We start from the raw sequence: 20,218 nt of genomic DNA on the forward strand, positions 1-20,218 counted from the left end.
CAAGTGCATGAGTATTGGGGCAGGTGCATGTCTTCCCCTGACTCAATGTTGTCGGAAATCCTCCTGGAAACTAGGCTACAGGACATGGAAAACAAAGAGGTGACTGGTGATAGCCCACATGTCTTCCCCAAGGGCAAATCATGACCGACATACTGAGTGAACACGTGTGATGGGGTAGCAACATTGGTGGATAAGGGAAGAGTGACAGATCTCATCTATATGTGCACAACATTTAAAACTGCCCAGCACAGCATCCTGTTCTCTGAAATGGAAAGACATGGATTTGAGATGTGGACCACTCGTTGTGAAAGGAATTTTCAGGATGGTCAGACTCACAGAGTTGTGGTCAATGTCTTGAGGTGCGGGTGGAGACCAGTGATGAATGGTGTGCCTTGGGGGTCCATGTTGGTATCAGTATGTTTTAACATCTTGGTTCGGAACGTGGACAGTGGGAATGAGTGCATCCTGAAGTGAGATTGCAGGAGATGCCAAGCTGAGTGATGCCATGCAGAGGGACCTTGACAGGTTAGAGTGGTGGGATGTGCAAGGATTCTTAAGTTCAACAAGACCAAGAGCAAGGTCCTGACCCTGGGTCAAGGCAATTCCAAACATGGATACAGGCTGGGCCATGAAGGGTTTGGGGCAGCCCTTCAGAGAAGGACTTGGCAGTACTGGTAGATGACAAAACTGGACACAAGCTGGCAATGTGTGATTGAAGTCCAAAAAACCAGTTGTATCGTGGGCTGTGTCAGCAGCAGTGTGACCAGAAGGTCAATGGAGGTGATTGTCCCCCTCTACTCCACTTACTCCACTTTCGTGAGACCCCACCTTGAGTAACAGACCTGCTTGAGTGGCTCCAGAGGAGAACACAAAGATTATCAGGGGCCTGGAGCAGTTCTGCTACGAGTATAGGGAGAGAGATTAATGGCTGAGGAGAGGACATGAGGAAAAAAAGAGGGGAGGAGAGGTGCAGAGAGGAGAGGAGAGGAGTTAAATTTGAGAAGGAAGGTGGGATGCAATATGCTACCCTGCAACTACCACCAGCCCTGGTTGTCTCCACAAAGTTGCCTACCCTTCTTCCCTGGAAGCAGCCAAGATGCCATCCGGGTTGTGAAATCAGCATCATCATGGGGATACAGAAAACTCAGCAAAATACTCCGTAACACTGTTTTAAAAATGTTAAAACGCAGGTACTTTTATTGCAGTGCACCCAATGCTCCAAGGATCGTTCCTCTAATCGAGCACGCGTGCAGGACTCACGCCTCTTGGTATTAACTACACATATTAATTGCATATTCATTCGTTTCTACCGCTAAGCTAATGCATTAAACGTAGATTATTTACATAATCAAGCCGTATGTCAGAAGTCCTTTTTTGGTATCCGAGGGTCTTCATCTGGGGTCTCTAGTCGCCCCCCGTGGTCTTTGCATCCTGGTGCCCCTTAAATTACACGTGTCCACTTTTTGACCCAATTTCTTGAACACACACCCACACACATTGTCATTTTGTTCTGCTACACAGAAAATACCACGTAGCTCTTCTTCATCTAGTGGAACATTCCACTGGCTCACCTTGCAAACGAAGGGCTTTACCTCATGCCCACTCTCTATAGCTACTCAATTCTCTTTTAAGTTCCTGTTACATTATACCTGGGCTTGTTACATTAGGCCTAGTGTTGTTACATTATACCAAGTTGGGTTTCCAAAAGACTTTTGTTCCTTTTATCAATGGCAGGATATGCCAGGAGCCTGTGTGAGGAGAAGGTGCTGGGATGTGCAGCCCTAGGCCCTGTGGTGACAGCTGTCGAGGCCTGTGGAAGCCTGTCACCTGTCCTGTTCAGTGGAGCTCCCAAATGCAGGGCTAGAAGTGAAGCCTGGCCCTGAAGCCCCCAGGGAGCCGGGTGTCATTGCACAGGCCATGTGAGGAGCGGGGCAGAGAGGGCTGGAGCAGGTAGTTGTGGCCGAGTGGTGAAGGCGATGGACTAGAAATCCATTGGGGTTTCCCCGCGCAGGTTCGAATCCTGCCAACTACGGGCTGCAGTTCCCTTTTGGGCTGCCAGCAACTGACCATTCTGCACCTGTGGGACTCAGCTCCACACTGGACCTGTTGCCCAGGGTGACAGTCATAATCCCTTGCCTACAGCACCTGTCCTCCTTCCCCACAGAACCTCTGGGATGAAGGGGAAATCCTGCTCCCATTGCCAAGCTAGGCAAGCTGGGGGAAGGGAAAGGGCCAGTGCTGAGCAGGAGCCATGAAAAGGGCTCCACTGTTGTGGGTTCTTCAACAGAACCTTACAGCCTCATCTCACCTGACATCCCCAGCAGCACAGCCCCACCGGCTGTCTTCCCTACACCTGAAGCTACAGCAGCTGATCTCCAAAGAGAGCCTGCACACCATGGCCCTCATTGCTATCAAAGAAGAGAAGACACTTCACGGTTATGAGATCATGCCAGCACTCACAAAGTGCTCCTTGCTTTAGGTGTCATGAAGACAGACTGGTGTGACAGGTCGTACCCGGCATCCTGGGGAAATTCTGCCTGGCACATCCCCAGCCTTCGCACACATAGGCAGCTTTCCTAGGAGGTTTCCATATTGGCCCAAAGATGAGATGGGGAGCGGGGTTGGGTTTCTCCTGTCTCCTCCTCTTCTGGGAAAGATACAGAAGTGCAAAAGAGGGTGTGGTGTGACTGTGGCATCAGGATACCCTGCTTTTACATTTGTCTGCTCTACATGGTTGCTGTGTGGTCTGCTCAATGGACAGAAGAGGTAATGAGCAAAAACGTGCCCAAAGACGCAGGTCTCAGCACTGCCACCCTGTCCCTCACCTTCACCAACAGTTTCTATCAGCTTACCCTGCCCAGAGCTTTGCTGGGACAACTTGCAGCATTTAAGACTGGCTACTGCCCAGGCCAGCTTTGCCAGCCCTGCCCTGGTGTGACTGGGTGCCACCTCCACAGCCAGCAGTGTTGGGAAAGAGAAGCTGAAGGCAAGAGAGGACAGGTTCATCTGACTCCCTGGCTACCTGCACAGTGTCAGGGAGCAGCAAGGGCAGGGCTGCACCAGGAGGGAGGACAAGGTGGGAGCTGCGTGACAGTGCAACACAGCATGGGCTGGGCAAGGCCCTGCAAGCCAGTGTGAAAAACATGGCCCCAACTGCTATACATCTTGGTTACAGGAGCCAACAGTGTCTAGGAGTAAGAGCTTTTACCACAAGGTCAATGTGATCTGAAAAACCAAACTCAAACTCCTGTCAGTGGGTGAGAACCTCCCATACAGCACCTGCAGAGCCAGGTCAGGTGGTCAAAAATCAACTCCTCGAGAGGGGTTATAGGAAGGATATGTGGAGAGAAGGACAACACAAGGCCCTTGCGCTTGCCAGCCCTTGTGTGGGGGCGCTGAGGTTTCCAGAGAGAGCTAGATGCAACCTGGTGATGGGTGCAGCGAAGTGGAGGGCAGGAGGCCTGAGCAGCAGCACTGGTGCTGGCAGGTCCAGGCAGCATCAGGCAGGGCTGGGGAGGTGCCTGCAGAGCTGCTGGGGGGAGCAGAGTGGCGCAGCGGGAGCGTGCTGGGCCCATAACCCAGAGGTCGATGGATCGAAACCATCCTCTGCTACTTGCTTTTGGCCTTGCTCCAGCCCCAACAGACACTGCCTTTCCCTTGCAGCGTTCATCAGGTGCTCCCTGCTCTGCTGCCCTCCTGCCCTCTGGACACCCAGGGCTTCCCAGGGCTGTCCCACACCCTCAGCAGAGGGGACTGTGGAGCAGCAGAGCACAGCTCAGAGTTCACCCCAGCAGGCAGAGGATATCCTGGGGACACTGCTGTTTCTCCCTTCCCACCAGGCAGATAAGTTCCCAACTTCTCAGACACAAGAGGGAACCGAACCTCCAGGGCTCTGCGGCTGGGGAGGAGGACAAGCCTGCTTTCACCTAGTCTGGGAAACACCAATGCAATCGTCTCCAGCACATGTGGCTTTCTCTGTCTCAGTCTATTTGCTGCACACAGCTGTTTTCAGGTGCCACCACAGCACTGACCCATCTGCGATACTCTTGGCACCTGGAGCACCCGTGCTGGAGCAGTTGGATATTCCTGAAGGAGCTGCAAACTGCTTCTTGTGAAACAAATTTCTCTGTCACTTTTCTTCCATTCTCTTGCGTGCTTGCTCTTTTTTTGGTGTTCTGGTGTCATGTCAGTGAATTACACCCACCCTGGCACTGTTCCTGAATGGGGCCAAAGTCACTGACATGGGAAAGAGCAGGTTCTCCCTCTTTCTTGCAGGGGCGCTGAACAACAGAAGAGGAGGAGACCGACCACCATGAGTCTCCAGCTATGCTGCACAAAGTCTTTAATGAGAAGGAGCAACTGCAGTGGCACGAAACAGAGATCAAGAAACATGTCTGCAGGGTATGGGGGGACACAGAGAATGGCCCATTTCCAGGTGCAACCAGCAGCAGCAGGTTGAGCTCTGGGTCAGTCCAAATATCCCTGTCTCCTTGCTCCTGAGCCCAGCCTGGAGCCATCTCAGCAGGAAGAATACCCTGGTCTCAGTGGGTGTTGTCCAAGTTGTACAGACCCTGATGCTGTACCAGCATTTCTCACGAATCCTCATCTGGGATCCCTCGGAAAGAAAGTGGGAAGCACCAGAGATGGAGAGTCTGGCCAGGAAAAGCAGCTGTGTCATGGCAGGGAACAAAGGACCAGACTAGAGGCTGTTACCTGTGACCCTGCATTACAGAGACAGGACAGCACCTGTCTCTGTGCTACTATGATCACCCCCTGGTTGCACAGCGCAGCTTCCAGGACATGGGGCTGTTCTGCCGGGGTGCAGCAGCATGGCTGAGAATTTCCCGCTTGCCCTCTGGATTGGGCAACATGGAGGCGTGGAGGCAGAGCTGCTGCGGGCAGCAGGAGGAGCCGAGCTCAGTTGCTTTGACAAGGAGCAGCTGAGGAGCTGCCAAATGCTCTGGTTCCCAGGGAAAGAAAAACCTCCTTGCGTTGGCCGGGAATCGAACCCGGGTCAACTGCTTGGAAGGCAGCTATGCTCACCACTATACCACCAACGCAGCTGGTTGCAATTCTGTCTACTGCTGCTGCACTTCACCACTTTGAAGTACACTGCAAGGTGTCCCAGGGAGGCTCTGGGCAGGCTGAGCTGGCAGAACCTGTTGGTGGCGGCAAGGGACAGGGTGGTAGTGGTGACACCTGCAAATTTGGGAATATTTTTGCTCATTGCCTCTTCCATCCGTTGATGAGAGCACGCAGCAACCAGGCAGAGGAGACAAACGTAAAGCAGGATGGAGAGGGTTGAGATGTGAGTGAAGATGGGAGCATAGAGAGAACAGCTGCAGCCTGCCTGCTGCAGGGTTTCTTGCTCAGGGGAGAGCATTTGACTGCAGACCAAAAGGTCCCTGGCTCAGCTCCAGATTGCTCTTCTGCTATCCTTTCCTTCTTCATCATTGCTGCCAACAAGCCTGAACTTGCCTTCGGCTTGCACTGCTTAACCACCCGCAGTGTCAAGGCTGTGCGGAACAGACCACGCACCAACAATGGGGTTTCCTCTCCTTCTCTGGGCCCTCTCTGCATGGGCCCCTCAGGGCTTCCCTTTCTTTTCAAGAACCCACCCAGGCATGATACCTGCATCCCTTCCTCTACTGTTGCTTTCTTGGGAGCAACTTGCATGCGTCTTAAAGAAGCCATCTGGGAAGCCTCCAGCTCTTTTTGATCCACCCATCAGGGTCTGTAATGTAAAGTGAGGGCATCCTGATGCCAGAGTCACACCACATCCGCTTTTGCACTTCTGTATCTTTCCCAGAAGAGGAGGAGACAGGAGAAACCCACTCCCCATCTCATCTTTGTGCCAATATAGAAACCTCCTAGGAAAGCTGCCTATGTGTGCGAAGGCTGGGGATGTGCCAGGCAGAATGTCCCCAGGATGCCGGGTACGACCTGTCACACCAGTCTGTCTTCATGACACCTAAAGCAAGGAGCACTTTGTGAGTGCTGGCATGATCTCATAACCGTGAAGTGTCTTCTCTTCTTTGATAGCAATGAGGGCCATGGTGTGCAGGCTCTCTTTGGAGATCAGCTGCTGTAGCTTCAGGTGTAGGGAAGACAGACGGTGGGGCTGTGCTGCTAAGGATGTCAGGTGAAATGAGGCTGTAAGGTTCTGTTGAAGAACCCACAACAGTGGAGCCATTTTCATGGCTCCTGCTCAGCACTGGTCCTTTCCCTTCCCCCAGCTTGCCTAGCTTGGCAATGGGAGCAGGATTTTCCCTTCATTCCAGAGGTTCTGTGGGGAAGGAGGACAGGTGCTGTAGGCAAGGGATTATGACTGTCACCCTGGGCAACAGGTCCAGTGTGGAGCTGAGTCCCACAGGTGCAGAATGGTCAGTTGCTGGCAGCCCAAAAGGGAACTGCAGCCCGTAGTTGGCAGGATTCGAACCTGCGCGGGGAAACCCCAATGGATTTCTAGTCCATCGCCTTCACCACTCGGCCACAACTACCTGCTCCAGCCCTCTCTGCCCCGCTGCTCGCTTGTCCCGTGCAACGACACCCGGCTCCCTGGGGACTTCAGGGCCAGGCTTCACTTCTAGCCCTGTAAGGACTCAGTGCTGATGTGGTCCACGTAGCAGTGCCTCTCTGCACACAGAACACATGTGGGAGGTGGTTGCAGTTGAGAGAGTGACCAAGAGGAGAGGCTTGAGAAAGTGTCTGGTGGGGGCTGGAAGGTGGAGGGTGGTCAGCCTGCTCAATGGAGGAGCAGGACAGAGGCCAGGCTCTGATCTGGAGGAGCACGAGGCTGACGATTCTCTGATCTGTAGGAGCAGGAGACAGAACAGCCCACGGGTGGTGTAATGGTGAGCAGAGCTGCCTTCCAAGGAGTTGAGCCAGCTTTGAGCATGGCCAATGCTGACAAATGTCTCTTCATCCTGGCTCCAGGATGGGTGTCCTATGTGTTCTGCAGGCAGCCTCTTCTGCTTCAAACTAATCCCACCGCCTCCCTGCACTCTTGACACTGGGACTGCTATTTTCAATATGCTGGGAAGACGCCAGGCTGGTACAGGAGCCAGGAGACAGGCATGTTTGGTCTGGCACAGAGCTGCACCTGCTGCTATGATTGGTTGCACCTGGCAAGAAAAGCATCCTGCGATGATGGGGGACAGATGAAAATTGACAACATCTAGGTGGTGGTCTAGGGACAGATGATGCTTCATAAGCCCAGATATAAAACTGTAGAGTGTGGTTGGAGGACAAAGCTTCTCGAGTTTGGATTCCAGGCTTGCCTAAAGAAAAAAACCCAACTTTCTTTTCTCTGCTGTCAGTGTATGTGGGTTTGTGTTAGCACAGTATTTACAGACGCCAATTCTGGCATCTCCAATGCTACAAGAAGGTGGACTTATGAAGAGGGTATCATGATTGCGCATGCTATGTTCCCCACTGAAATGCCCAGTCCAACCCCACCTTGCAGTCACACTGCTTCTGTCTGGATCTGAAAAAGAGTTCGTTTCTCTTTTCCACTCCATACTCATTCCCTGGAGTTTATTCCAAAACACAAATAAAAGGGAGAATTGAGATGATTGGTTTTCATACTAAGTTTGTAAACAGCAATTGAGAAGATGGAAAAGTCAAGTCAAAGATCTGTATGTTAATGTCAATCTGTATGTAACTATGAATACTCAACAAACAATTGGGGAACTGGTCCTGCAGAGCTGTGATCACCAGGTTATAGACTCATGCTCAATGTCTGAGGGTTTTCCGGGGGCTCTGATATCAGTTCAGGGATCTCTTGCCACAATAGTGATAAGATCAGGAGAGAAGCCAACGCTCTTCATTGCAGAGCAGATGGCTACGTGAGGGAGGAGGAGAACAAACACCATGAGTCTCCAGCTATGCTGCACAAAGTCTTTAATGAGAAGGAGCAACTGAAGTGGCACAGAACGGAGACCAAGAAACACATCTGCAGGGCTCAGGGAGACACAGAGAACTGACTATGTGCCAGGAACAAGCTCCACACAAAGGACTTGCCTTTCCGCATTCTGCTCTCCCTGCTGGCAATCCCAGCCCAGCAAGAGCAGTCCCTAACTCCAGCACCCTCTCCCAGCACCCGGAGATTCAGCAAAGCAGAAGAGAATGAGCCCTTTCTCAAGGAGTTCAGAGCACAGCAGAGACAGAGGAGACACAACGAGGCCTGACGTGCAGCCAGGAGCCGTGGGCACAGGTCCCTCCCGCCAGGTGACATGAGGACACCCAGCCCATTGCAAGGCCTGGCCACACTCCTGCTGTGCAGTCCCCATCATTCTTCCTGTTCCAGAAGGGATGATGCACCAGGTTCAGCAGTTCAGACGGCAGCGGGGGAGAGGCAGGCACAGCCCTGAACCCCCTAGACCAAGGGAGCCCCCAGAAGAGATGGGAACTCCTACAGTGCTGAGGGAGCTCCCAACAGCAGCTGACAGAGAGGATCCCACAGCTGTGTTCTGAGGGAAAGAGGTGAGGATGGGGCCCGGCAGGGTCACCACCACTGGAGAGGCCTCAATGGCCACCGTTGAGTCACCACAGCGGGCGACACAGGGTTCACTGCAGCTGCTTGCAAGTGGGGTTGGACCAGAGGAACCACAAGGTGGTGGGATACAGGGTCTGAAGCAAGACATCTCTCGGTGAGGGAAACAAAGCTGAAACACAGAAGACAGGGACAACACTGAACCCCAACGTCAGTCTGTCTTCCTTGTCCTCAGTTCTCGCTGCAGATACACTTGACTGCCCTCCGTCTCCTTTTGGAGGTACATGTCTAGAAAGGACCTGAAATTGATCCTGCTGCCATGTACAACAGGCATCACATCTCATCTTAGGACTGGATTTGAACGCCTAGAACCAAAGAAGTGCCTAATTGCTTGCTGATTCCACGAGGACCTCCTCATGCATTACCCAGTGACATAGCACAGATGAAGGTTGATGCAACTAGTCCAGCACAAACAGGCTGCGTGGAACAAATGATTCAGAAATCAGCTCTTGAGAACACACAGTGTGCATAGAGCTGCCATGGCCCTCACCATGCTCTCTGATTTGCATGGTCCAGAAAGGCTAAACCACTTTCGGGACAGGACCCAACTCAGTGGATTTAAAGCCCCTGTGGAGAGCCTGATCATACCCCATCTCTAGAACAGGCCGTGCTGCGTTGAAGGAGGCACTGAATGCACTTGGCCATTTGGTTAGAGACCATCTGCCTAAAGCAGAACTTCTGCTGAGCAGATCTCCCTGCAGCTGAGCCCCATTCATCCGCTTGTGCTTGAAAGAATCTGCCTCTTCCCAGCTCTCCCCAGCCAGCCCCATCAAAAGGGAAAGAGGTGAGTAGTCACCATGACAGCAGTTCAGCCCACAGGGAGAGATGGAGCGCACAGAGGCTTACCTCGTTCCTTGAGGAAATGAAGGCAAAAGAAGATGATGTAGAGCCTGGAACAGCCAGGCTTTTATACTGTGTCCCAGAGCGTCGTGGGGCCACAAACATTCCTTACTCATGAAGCCTCTGATCACCTAGTAGTTACTGCTTTCCAAAGTTATTTTTGGTGGTTATGCCCTCACCTCTTTCATCTGAAATTTCCTATTCCACAGGGCTGTCCTCAATCCCATCATGGCTCAGCCTGTACCCATTTGTTGGAATTCCACTGACTCAGGTGCAGGAACTTACACTTGGACTTCTTGAACTTCATGTCATCTGCACAAAAGTTCTCTCTATTCTTTCAAGGTCCCTCTGGATCGCATCCCTTCTCTCCGGTGTACCAAGCACATCACTCAGCTTGATGTCATCCGCAAACTCCCTGTGGATCCCACTGTCCATGTCCATGACAGACATGTTAAATAATACTGGTCCCAACACAAATCCCTGAGTGACATGACTCATCATGGGTCTCCATCTGGACTTCAAGATGTTGATGGCAACCCTGGAGTGTGACCATCCAGACAATTCCTTATACAGTGAGTGGTCCTCCTGTCAAATGCATGCCTCTCCATTATAGAATCAAGATGTTGTGTGGGGCAGTACTAAATGCTCTGGACAAGTAGATGACCTTAAACGCTCTTCTGGTGTCCACTGATGTTGAAATGTGGGTTTGGTATGGTGCTTTTTTGTGTGTTTGGTTTGCTCTTTGGTTTTTGGATGTTTTGGTTTGTTGGTGTTGGGGGTTTTTTTATTTCTTTATTTAGTTATTTTTAATTTTATTTAATTTTATTTTTTTATAATATTTTTTTTTTTAATTTTATTTTTTCTTGTTATTGGTACCTCATTCTTGCAGCCCATGCCTTTGGCTTCTGTGAACTACGTATGATGGCTAAAGCACACCATCTCCATGTGAGTTGTAGCCAGGTATTCCCTTTCACTCATCAGGGCAGTACAGTTTCTTTCATCTTCCCTTGTTGTCCTATGCACCTGAAGAAACCCATCTTGTAATTTTTTACCTGCCTCACAAAGATAGTGTCCTTGGCTTCCTGATCCCCTCCTTGCAGGCCTGGGTTGGTTCTGTGTAATCTCCCCAGGATGTGTATCCCTGCCTTGATTGCCTTTGCATTTTAGTTTTGCCTCTTAGTTTGCCTAAGAGGTATTTGGCAGGCTGGCCTCCTGCTTCCCCTGCACAACTACTTGCACACCGAGACTGAGCGTTCTAGCAGTCTAAGAAAAATGTCTTTCAATATGTGCCAACTCTTGTTCACTTCTGTATCTCTGAGTGCAGTTTCCCAAGAGATCCTCTGCACAAGTGCCCCAAGCAACTGAAGGATTTCCTTCCTGAGGTTTAGGGTCCTGACTCTACTTTTTACCCATCCTGTATCTCTCAAGATGGAGAATCCCTCCAGGGCATGATTGCTGCAGCCTGGCCTAATGCCAGTCTTGACACCTTTGATAAGTTCTTCTACATTAGTACACAACAGATCAAGCAGTGCCTCTCCTCTGGATCAACTCTCCATCACCGGTAACAATAAGTTGTCCTCAGTAGGTTCGAGTAGTTTCCTGGACTGCTTGCAGTTTGCTGTGCTGCTTTGGCACCAAATGTCTGGGTGGTTGAAGTTCTCTCTCAGGATCAGGGCCTTGTGAGTGTGATGCTTTCTCCAGTGGGTCACCATAGACACACAGGAGAGAGCGGGAAGGTTCAAGTGTGTATAGACCCACTTCTGCAGAGATGTGGCAAAGCTCAGTGGCAGAGAAGGATCATTGTGGGCCTTAGGGAATTCACTTGCAATCAGGACTGAGGACCACAAGGTCATCAAACATGCCTATCAGGCTCTGCCGCAGCCTTTTTATTCTTCCCATGAGCCCAGGGAACAAAGGCAGATTCATAATGCTGAAGGGCATACCAGGGGGTGAGGCAGGTCTCTTTCAAGTAACCTCTTCATGGGATCTTCACAGCTATGTCCCTTGAAAAACTGGGCCAGGCCTTCGTGTTTCTTCCAAGCAGGGGTCTGGGTTCAGCTTGGGAAGTGGAGAACCTGTTGGAAACAAGCAAGTCAGCCCACAAGAGGATCCTCAAAGACATGCCCACGTTCACCTCTGAAAGAGATTCACATCCAAATTGTCCTGTTTTGCTCACTAATTTCATCTCAGAGGCTAGAGGCCTGCATGACCCGATTTTAAGGAGAGAGGAGGGGCAAGGGGCCAAAAGCTCATGGCCTTTTTTCTTGGTCACAGATGGGGTGACCCATTCCATACATTTCAGACTACAAAGGGACATTGGATCAATCTCGCAGAGCACCTGGGAGTCATCATGATGTGGAAGAGTTGGGAAAAACCCTGAGCTCCAGGGAAACGTGAGTCATCATGCTGTGGACTCCAGTGGACAAAGTGCCCCAGCCTCAGGCATGTCAGAGATACCAGAGTCATAGCCTCATTCCTCTGAAAGTTCTGCTTTCCTCAAAGACATTTGCACACCTTTTAGCATCATTCCTGAATCTACTGTTGCTTCTACGTGGTCTTGTTCTGCTGCCGCCTTCCAAGACATTGCCGTTTGTTTGCTGCTCAAGGGCTCTTGAGACTCCATGCTCCTCTGGATAATGATGGTTAGAAGGGACCTGAGGAGGTCCTCTGGGGTAATCTCCTGCTCTGAGCAGACAAAGCTTCCCACTTACCTCAGGAAGCTCTGGGCCTCCTCCTCTTGACTTCTGAACTCTGCTGCCATTGGAGAAGTCACTGTCTCAAGGACAGCACATCCAGGTCTGCACTTGTGGCCCACCAGGAGATGGCAGTGAGGGTGCCAGCACTGTTTAGCAGTTACAGAGAAAGGTCTGGGGAGATGAGATGAATAGATTTTTTCATGCGGTCAGTATAAAGACACCTCAGGGATGGCTACTTCTCTTTCTCCTTCTCTAATCTGGTTGTTTCATCCCACTTTCGAAACCCATCCATATCTAGGTTTCATCTGAATGAACCAAGAGACATGAATGTGCTCCATGAGGACCATGACTGCCGGATGTGTAAATGCCATCTTGTCCGCATTTCACTTTCATGTCACTGAGTAGAAACCCCTTCTGGCAGAAGGTGTTACAGGAAGAAGAGGAAAAGTCTGTAGAAGCAGAAGTTTCACTGTAAATCCTGGAAGGAGCTTTCACTCCTAATCCTGTTTTTTACTTCCCATCCACTCTCAGACCTCGCCCATAACCCTGGGATGTTCTGGAGAGAAGTACTGGCAAAGGACCGGGCAGAACGTGAGGGTTGGAGCACGTGGTGTATAGGGTAAGGCTCATGGCACTATGCTTGTGGAGTCTAGTGAAGATGAGCAAGGTGGGGAGCAGAAGATGTATGTAACTGCAAAAGGGTACGAGGTCAGAAGCTGTTATCAGGGAATTTGCTCTGCTTGGAGCACTTGATTGGAGCAGAGGACCTCCAGACACCCATTCCAGCTTTCATAGTTCTCAGGTATGCTGAATCAAAGAATCATTTTGGTTGGAACAGAGTCTCAGGATTATCAAGTCCAGATGTTAACCTAGCACTGTCACGTGAGTCCCTGAGCAGACAGCAAAAAGTCATGACCTTGAAACACAGCAGCAGTTCAAGATCACGTAGAAGCACCAGTGGTTTCATGAGGCCATGAGCTCTGGTATCGCTGGTGCACCTGAGGCCAGGACCATATGTCCACTAAAATTCACAACAGGGTGGCTCACACTTGCCAGGAGTTCAGGGTTTTTCCCAGGTACCCTGGGAGACTGATCCAACGTCCCTTTGTAGTCTGAAATGTATGGAATGGGCCATGCCATTCCTGACCCAAGAAAAATGGCCATGAGCATTTGGCTCCCTGCCCTGCACCTGTCCTCAGAAGCTGGCCATGCAAGCCTCTGGACTCTGGGATTCTTTTGGGGGGCAAAACAGGTCAATTCGGGTGTGGGTCTCTTTCAGGAGCTTGATGAGTGTGAACAAGGTCTTCATGGTTGTCATTCCAGACCACAAGGGACCTCCCTCTAGCTCACAATAGTCTTTCCTTGCTTATCAGCCTTGCCACATCCCTGCAGAGGTGCATCTGTTCTCCCGTATGAGATTGCACAGTCTTGACGTTCTGTTACAACTTACCCACAGTGTCCTTTGTGTCTACAATGACCTGTGGTAAGGAATGCCTCTAAGGGTTAAACAGCGTGTCTGCACTGACTACACTTGAGAGTTGACTTGAGGTGTCCTTTAATGCTGAACTTCACCATGACTGGTGGTTCTGCTCACCATTAAGAAGTTAATGTGACAATCCGGATCACAAAAAAAAAAAAAAAAGGCAAAACCAAACAATCTACCTGAGTGCTGGCCTTAGACCTTAGATGTAATTTGCCTTACGAAGCTGGGGCACCAATTAATTACATTGGTGTCCGGCAATATGAAACAGGAGCACAATATTTGGCATGAAAGCAGCAAGTAATTAACCACAAGCGAGGACTCTTCAAGACACAACTACTCTAAGTTTAGATGTTTCACGAGTAAGGAATGATTGTGGCCTCACAGATAACCAGGACACAGCTCCACGCTCTGCATCCTCCTATCTTGTCTGCCTTTCCTCGACGAACACGGTAAGACTCCATGCACTCCATGTCTCCCGGTGGGCTGAACTGCTGTCATGGTGGCTACTCGGGTGAATCCTTGGGCTGCCTCAGCTTGACCCAGCACTAGAACAGATGGTCTCTAACCAAATGGCCAAGTGCATCGAGTGTCTCCTTCAATGCAGTACAAGTTGCTCTGTAGATGGGGTATGATGAGGGTCTCCACAGGGACTTTAAATCCACTGAGTTGGATCCTGTCCCAAAAGTGGTTAAGCCTGTTGTACGTGTCAGCAAGATGAAATTAAGGCCCTTCCTAGACATGGACCTTTGCATGGAGATGGAAGGCAGTAAAGTGTATCTGCAGAAAGAACTGAGGACAAGAAAGACAGACTGAAGTTGGGGTTCCATGTTGTCTCTGTGCTCTATGTTTCAGCTTTGCCTTCCTCACCGAGAGATGTCTTGCTTCAGACCCTGTATCCCATCACCTTGTGGTTCCTCTGGCCCAACCCCACTTGCAAGCAGCTGCAGTGAGCCCTGTGTCGCCCGCTGTGGTGACTCGACGGTGGCCATCGAGGCTGCCCCAGTGGTGGTGACCCTGCCGGGCCCCATCCTCACTTCTTTCCCTCAGAACACAGCTGTGGGATCCTCTCTGTCAGCTGCTGTTGGGAACTCCCTCAGCACTGGGGGGGTTCCCATCTCTTCTGGGGGCTCCTTTGGTCTGGAGGGGTCAGGGCTGTGCCTTCCTTCCCCCCACTGTCATCTGAACTGCTGAACCTGGTGCATCATCCCTTCTGGAGCAGTAAGAATGACGGGGACTACACAGCAGGAGTGTGGCCAGGTCTTGCAGATGAGCTGGGTGTCCTCATGCCAGCTGGTAGGAGGAATCTGTGCCCACGGCTCCTGGCTGCACGTCAGGCCTCGCCATACCTCCCCTGCCTCTGCTTTGCTCTGAGCTCCTTGAGAAAGGGCTCGTTCTCTTCTGCTTTGCTGAACCTCCTCCTGCTGGGGGAGGATGCTAGAGTTAGGGACTGCTCTTGCTGGGCTGGGATTGCCAGCACGGAGAGCAGAATGGGAAAAGGCAAGCATTTTGTGTTTCGAGCTTGTCCTTGGGAAATGGGCAGTTCTCTGTGTCCCCTTGAACCCCGCAGATGTGTTTCTTGGTCTCTGTTCTGTGCCACTGCTTTTGCTTCTTCTCATGAAAGGAGCATCTTTGCTCAGAAAGCAGTGACTTATCACAGACTGGTCTGAGTGCCTCCTGGCAGAGGACAGGAGCCCGTTGAATAACTGGGCTGAGATGACAGTGCTTCCTGACGTAACAGGAAAAAATGGACATGTGTGCTCAGATGAGTTGTGCAAGGCATCTTCAGCATAAGGTGGAGAGCCTTTCTGAGCCTGAATCTCAGCCTGAGTCCTGGCATCTGGAAGTCAGGTTTATCCCTCCTTTCCTTTTGCCAACGTACCTTGCTAGTCACTGATGTTTTGGAGGGAAAAGGCACATAAGGTGTTCAGCAGTAAACCAAGGCCTCCTGCACGCAAGCAGGTACCCAAGAACAAAGGAATATCCAGTGTCTCTTTTTAGTTTTCCAGATGATGCATTTCTGTCCTCAGTGCTGCTCCAGCAAACCCCCTCAGCAGTCATTGCTTATCCAAGTGCATGAGTATTGGGGCAGGTGCATGTCTTCCCCTGACTCAATGTTGTCGGAAATCCTCCTGGAAACTAGGCTACAGGACATGGAAAACAAAGAGGTGACTGGTGATAGCCCACATGTCTTCCCCAAGGGCAAATCATGACCGACATACTGAGTGAACACGTGTGATGGGGTAGCAACATTGGTGGATAAGGGAAGAGTGACAGATCTCATCTATATGTGCGCAACATTTAAAACTGCCCAGCACAGCATCCTGTTCTCTGAAATGGAAAGACATGGATTTGAGATGTGGACCACTCGTTGTGAAAGGAATTTTCAGGATGGTCAGACTCACAGAGTTGTGGTCAATGTCTTGAGGTGCGGGTGGAGACCAGTGATGAATGGTGTGCCTTGGGGGTCCATGTTGGTATCAGTATGTTTTAACATCTTGGTTCGGAACGTGGACAGTGGGAATGAGTGCATCCTGAAGTGAGATTGCAGGAGATGCCAAGCTGAGTGATGCCATGCAGAGGGACCTTGACAGGTTAGAGTGGTGGGATGTGCAAGGATTCTTAAGTTCAACAAGACCAAGAGCAAGGTCCTGACCCTGGGTCAAGGCAATTCCAAACATGGATACAGGCTGGGCCATGAAGGGTTTGGGGCAGCCCTTCAGAGAAGGACTTGGCAGTACTGGTAGATGACAAAACTGGACACAAGCTGGCAATGTGTGATTGAAGTCCAAAAAACCAGTTGTATCGTGGGCTGTGTCAGCAGCAGTGTGACCAGAAGGTCAATGGAGGTGATTGTCCCCCTCTACTCCACTTACTCCACTTTCGTGAGACCCCACCTTGAGTAACAGACCTGCTTGAGTGGCTCCAGAGGAGAACACAAAGATTATCAGGGGCCTGGAGCAGTTCTGCTACGAGTATAGGGAGAGAGATTAATGGCTGAGGAGAGGACATGAGGAAAAAAAGAGGGGAGGAGAGGTGCAGAGAGGAGAGGAGAGGAGTTAAATTTGAGAAGGAAGGTGGGATGCAATATGCTACCCTACAACTACCACCAGCCCTGGTTGTCTCCACAAAGTTGCCTACCCTTCTTCCCTGGAAGCAGCCAAGATGCCATCCGGGTTGTGAAATCAGCATCATCATGGGGATACAGAAAACTCAGCAAAATACTCCGTAACACTGTTTTAAAAATGTTAAAACGCAGGTACTTTTATTGCAGTGCACCCAATGCTCCAAGGATCGTTCCTCTAATCGAGCACGCGTGCAGGACTCACGCCTCTTGGTATTAACTACACATATTAATTGCATATTCATTCGTTTCTACCGCTAAGCTAATGCATTAAACGTAGATTATTTACATAATCAAGCCGTATGTCAGAAGTCCTTTTTTGGTATCCGAGGGTCTTCATCTGGGGTCTCTAGTCGCCCCCCGTGGTCTTTGCATCCTGGTGCCCCTTAAATTACACGTGTCCACTTTTTGACCCAATTTCTTGAACACACACCCACACACATTGTCATTTTGTTCTGCTACACAGAAAATACCACGTAGCTCTTCTTCATCTAGTGGAACATTCCACTGGCTCACCTTGCAAACGAAGGGCTTTACCTCATGCCCACTCTCTATAGCTACTCAATTCTCTTTTAAGTTCCTGTTACATTATACCTGGGCTTGTTACATTAGGCCTAGTGTTGTTACATTATACCAAGTTGGGTTTCCAAAAGACTTTTGTTCCTTTTATCAATGGCAGGATATGCCAGGAGCCTGTGTGAGGAGAAGGTGCTGGGATGTGCAGCCCTAGGCCCTGTGGTGACAGCTGTCGAGGCCTGTGGAAGCCTGTCACCTGTCCTGTTCAGTGGAGCTCCCAAATGCAGGGCTAGAAGTGAAGCCTGGCCCTGAAGCCCCCAGGGAGCCGGGTGTCATTGCACAGGCCATGTGAGGAGCGGGGCAGAGAGGGCTGGAGCAGGTAGTTGTGGCCGAGTGGTGAAGGCGATGGACTAGAAATCCATTGGGGTTTCCCCGCGCAGGTTCGAATCCTGCCAACTACGGGCTGCAGTTCCCTTTTGGGCTGCCAGCAACTGACCATTCTGCGCCTGTGGGACTCAGCTCCACACTGGACCTGTTGCCCAGGGTGACAGTCATAATCCCTTGCCTACAGCACCTGTCCTCCTTCCCCACAGAACCTCTGGGATGAAGGGGAAATCCTGCTCCCATTGCCAAGCTAGGCAAGCTGGGGGAAGGGAAAGGGCCAGTGCTGAGCAGGAGCCATGAAAAGGGCTCCACTGTTGTGGGTTCTTCAACAGAACCTTACAGCCTCATCTCACCTGACATCCCCAGCAGCACAGCCCCACCGGCTGTCTTCCCTACACCTGAAGCTACAGCAGCTGATCTCCAAAGAGAGCCTGCACACCATGGCCCTCATTGCTATCAAAGAAGAGAAGACACTTCACGGTTATGAGATCATGCCAGCACTCACAAAGTGCTCCTTGCTTTAGGTGTCATGAAGACAGACTGGTGTGACAGGTCGTACCCGGCATCCTGGGGAAATTCTGCCTGGCACATCCCCAGCCTTCGCACACATAGGCAGCTTTCCTAGGAGGTTTCCATATTGGCCCAAAGATGAGATGGGGAGTGGGGTTGGGTTTCTCCTGTCTCCTCCTCTTCTGGGAAAGATACAGAAGTGCAAAAGAGGGTGTGGTGTGACTGTGGCATCAGGATACCCTGCTTTTACATTTGTCTGCTCTACATGGTTGCTGTGTGGTCTGCTCAATGGACAGAAGAGGTAATGAGCAAAAACGTGCCCAAAGACGCAGGTCTCAGCACTGCCACCCTGTCCCTCACCTTCACCAACAGTTTCTATCAGCTTACCCTGCCCAGAGCTTTGCTGGGACAACTTGCAGCATCTAAGATTGGCTACTGCCCAGGCCAGCTTTGTCAGCCCTGCCCTGGTGTGACTGGGTGCCACCTCCACAGCCAGCAGTGTTGGGAAAGAGAAGCTGAAGGCAAGAGAGCACAGGTTCATCTGACTCCCTGGCTACCTGCACAGTGTCAGGGAGCAGCAAGGGCAGGGCTGCACCAGGAGGGAGGACAAGGTGGGAGCTGCGTGACAGTGCAACACAGCATGGGCTGGGCAAGGCCCTGCAAGCCAGTGTGAAAAACATTGCCCCAACTGCTATACATCTTGGTTACAGGAGCCAACAGTGTCTAGGAGTAAGAGCTTTTACCACAAGGTCAATGTGATCTGAAAAACCAAACTCAAACTCCTGCCAGTGGGTGAGAACCTCCCATACAGCACCTGCAGAGCCAGGTCGGGTGGTCAAAAATCAACTCCTCGAGAGGGGTTATAGGAAGGATATGTGGAGAGAAGGACAACACAAGGCCCTTGCGCTTGCCAGCCCTTGTGTGGAGGCGCTGAGGTTTCCAGAGAGAGCTAGATGCAACCTGGTGACGGGTGCAGCGAAGTGGAGGGCAGGAGGCCTGAGCAGCAGCACTGGTGCTGGCAGGTCCAGGCAGCATCAGGCAGGGCTGGGGAGGTGCCTGCAGAGCTGCTGGGGGGGAGCAGAGTGGCGCAGCGGGAGCGTGCTGGGCCCATAACCCAGAGGTCGATGGATCGAAACCATCCTCTGCTACTTGCTTTTGGCCTCGCTCTAGCCCCAACAGACGCTGCCTCTCCCTTGCAGCGTTCATCAGGTGCTCCCTGCTCTGCTGCCCTCCTGCCCTCTGGACACCCAGGGCTTCCCAGGGCTGTCCCACACCCTCAGCAGAGGGGACTGTGGAGCAGCAGAGCACAGCTCAGAGTTCACCCCAGCAGGCAGAGGATGTCCTGGGGACACTGCTGTTTCTCCCTTCCCACCAGGCAGATAAGTTCCCAACTTCTCAGACACAAGAGGGAACCGAACCTCCAGGGCTCTGCAGCTGGGGAGGAGGACAAGCCTGCTTTCACCTAGTCTGGGAAACACCAATGCAATCGCCTCCAGCACATGTGGCTTTCTCTGTCTCAGTCTATTTGCTGCACACAGCTGTTTTCAGGTGCCACCACAGCACTGACCCATCTGCGATACTCTTGGCACCTGGAGCACCCGTGCTGGAGCAGCTGGATATTCCTGAAGGAGCTGCAAACTGCTTCTTGTGAAACAAATTCCTCTGTCACTTTTCTTCCATTCTCTTGCGTGCTTGCTCTTTTTTTTGGTGTTCTGGTGTCATGTCAGTGAATTACACCCACCCTGGCACTGTTCCTGAATGGGGCCAAAGTCACTGACATGGGAAAGAGCAGGTTCTCCCTCTTTCTTGCAGGGGCGCTGAACAACAGAAGAGGAGGAGACCGACCACCATGAGTCTCCAGCTATGCTGCACAAAGTCTTTAATGAGAAGGAGCAACTGCAGTGGCACGAAACAGAGATCAAGAAACATGTCTGCAGGGTATGGGGGGACACAGAGAATGGCCCATTTCCAGGTGCAACCAGCAGCAGCAGGTTGAGCTCTGGGTCAGTCCAAATATCCCTGTCTCCTTGCTCCTGAGCCCAGCCTGGAGCCATCTCAGCAGGAAGAATACCCTGGTCTCAGTGGGTGTTGTCCAAGTTGTACAGACCCTGATG

General features: G+C 51.3%; 6 non-coding genes across 6 annotated transcripts; 4 read left to right on the forward strand and 2 right to left on the reverse strand.

The window, feature by feature from the left end:
- Positions 1–1,950: 1,950 nt before the first annotated feature.
- TRNAS-AGA (transfer RNA serine (anticodon AGA)) lies at positions 1,951–2,032 on the forward strand. The gene has a single exon. It is a non-coding gene; the product is annotated as a tRNA-Ser (tRNA).
- Positions 2,033–3,540: 1,508 nt separating this feature from the next.
- TRNAM-CAU (transfer RNA methionine (anticodon CAU)) lies at positions 3,541–3,612 on the forward strand. Its single transcript has one exon. It is a non-coding gene; the product is annotated as a tRNA-Met (tRNA).
- Positions 3,613–4,988: 1,376 nt separating this feature from the next.
- TRNAG-UCC (transfer RNA glycine (anticodon UCC)) lies at positions 4,989–5,060 on the reverse strand. Its single transcript has one exon. It is a non-coding gene; the product is annotated as a tRNA-Gly (tRNA).
- A 1,358-nt stretch (positions 5,061–6,418) lies between these two features.
- TRNAS-AGA (transfer RNA serine (anticodon AGA)) lies at positions 6,419–6,500 on the reverse strand. The gene has a single exon. It is a non-coding gene; the product is annotated as a tRNA-Ser (tRNA).
- Positions 6,501–17,589: 11,089 nt separating this feature from the next.
- Positions 17,590–17,671, forward strand: TRNAS-AGA (transfer RNA serine (anticodon AGA)). The gene has a single exon. It is a non-coding gene; the product is annotated as a tRNA-Ser (tRNA).
- Positions 17,672–19,180: 1,509 nt separating this feature from the next.
- On the forward strand, positions 19,181–19,252 carry TRNAM-CAU (transfer RNA methionine (anticodon CAU)). The gene has a single exon. It is a non-coding gene; the product is annotated as a tRNA-Met (tRNA).
- The last annotated feature ends 966 nt before the right edge of the window (positions 19,253–20,218 follow it).

Source organism: Patagioenas fasciata, chromosome 12 (assembly GCF_037038585.1).
Source record: "Patagioenas fasciata isolate bPatFas1 chromosome 12, bPatFas1.hap1, whole genome shotgun sequence".
Taxonomy (NCBI): Eukaryota; Metazoa; Chordata; class Aves; order Columbiformes; family Columbidae; genus Patagioenas; species Patagioenas fasciata.